A 2,012-nucleotide genomic window follows, 5' to 3' on the forward strand; every position below is an offset into this window, starting at 1 on the left:
CCTTAGGAAAATTACTGGCGCTATGGAAGACATGGGAGCCCTCCAACCTGGACTCCCATCCCCTACTATTATTCCTCGAAATTGGCATTTAACTGTTATTGACCTTAAAGACTGTTTTTTTAATATCCCGCTGCACCCAGACGATGGTAACTCAAGTGTCCAAGAATGGTTGACTCCATCATGTCAATTAGAAGTTATTAGAAATAGGAAATCTTCCCTGTCAAGTCAAATACTTTGCTAAGCTCCTAAACGTGGTACTGGGCAGAGTAACATTATTTAGCTCTATATTTCCAAACATGGGGTGCAGGCCTGCTGGAAGGGAATCGGAGCAGGCTCTAAGGCTGCCCTTCCTGGGCTGCTCATTCTTTGAAGGTTGTTTACTGAACTCAGTTGTTCAAGAGCATGTTTAATTTTGTGAAGAAGTAATTTAATCAGTTCCAGTCTAATCAGTCCTCTGCCAGAATGGGACTTTGCTGTTTAGTTTCCTGGTGTACTGGGTGTGGCTGGGATGGAGCTAACTTTCTTCATAGCAGCCGTGTGGTGCTGTGTTTTGGGTTTGAGGTTAAAACAGTGTTGGCAAGATATTAATTATGTGACTATTGCTGAACAGTGCTTGCAAACATGAGGCTTTCTCTTTTTCCCCACTCTGCTCTCTCCCCCTCTACTCCCCCTCCCCGCAGTGAGTATGAGTAGGCTGGGGCTGTTCAAGAAGTTGGGAGGGGACACAGCAGGACAGCTGATCCAAATTGACCAAAGGGATATTCCATGCCATATAATGTCATGCTCAGCAGTAAAAACTTAGTCAGAAGAAGAAGAAGAGGTTTTTTTTCTTCCTTCCATGTTGACCATTGCTCAGCAAGCTCTGCTTATAGGAGGTAGGGAGTCATTGCCTTTGCAGTGTTCTTGTAGAGTTTGTTGTTCTTGTTCCCCTCTTTCCTTCACCTTCTCATCTGTCTTTATCTTGACTCACAAGTTTTCTTGCATTTGTTCTTCCTGTTCTGTCCCCTGTCCCACGGGGGTGTGTATGGGTGCTTGTCTGGTGGCAGGGCTCAACCCACAGTACCTGGTTACTTCTGAAGCCTTCTGATGACTGAAATACGTCCAACTGTAAGCTCATTTATAAAGGCAGATCCCAAGTTCAACCACCATGTCTGTGAATAGAAGGACAAGCAACTACTAGGGCAGCCATTACTTTGAAATGGTCAATCCCCTTTTCTATTACATGTGGCAATGGAGAAGTGAGAACAAAGGTAGCTTTTTATCGTTGAGGACTGAGGGCACAAAGCTCAGGAATCAGACCTAGTTGAATTGCACTATCATTGAAGCAAAGATTGAGATTTTCCTTGCAAAGGAATGAGGAATGCTTGCCCCTTTCACTATTCACCACTTTCTACAATTTCTCAGCACCAGCTGAAACTGTCTGGATTGGCTTTTGCTCCAAACCCTTCCCTCTCTCTGACATTTTGTAGATGTGGCTCCTGCCTAGACTGACAAATGTCACTGATGTGCTGAATGAATGCCATGACTTACACCTCTCTTGCATAGATGTCAAACTGTTTCACAAAACATAGTAAGATTTATTAACCTTGTTTGAGAGAAGACCCAAGGCACAGAGCTAAGTCATTTGCCCAAGGTTATGCACATGCCATTGGCAGATCAGTGAATAGGCTGTAGGCACACCCTAAATTCTAGTCTGGCATCCCTCTGCTTGACAGTGTTAACATGTAAGTGATGGTAGCCAATTCCTCTGAGTGCTTTCACACACATCAGGGTGAAAGGCTCAGGGTCTGTCCCCAGATGTGAGTCCTCCTGAGGAGCACTTGACTGCCTGTTGTGTCCTTTTTGGTCGTCCTTTGAAGGAAAGGAAGCATGCTTTTACACGTCGCAAACTGTTATTTTGCAAGAGCATTGATACAAATGAAATCAAAATGGACTGCTCTGACTCAAGTTTAGTACCTAGAAAAGGCCCAAAATTCTCCAAACAGACTGTTTTTCCTGATGTTATAACTACA

The sequence above is a fragment of the Columba livia genome (genome assembly GCF_036013475.1).
Source record: "Columba livia isolate bColLiv1 breed racing homer chromosome W unlocalized genomic scaffold, bColLiv1.pat.W.v2 SUPER_W_unloc_5, whole genome shotgun sequence".
Classification (NCBI taxonomy): Eukaryota; Metazoa; Chordata; class Aves; order Columbiformes; family Columbidae; genus Columba; species Columba livia.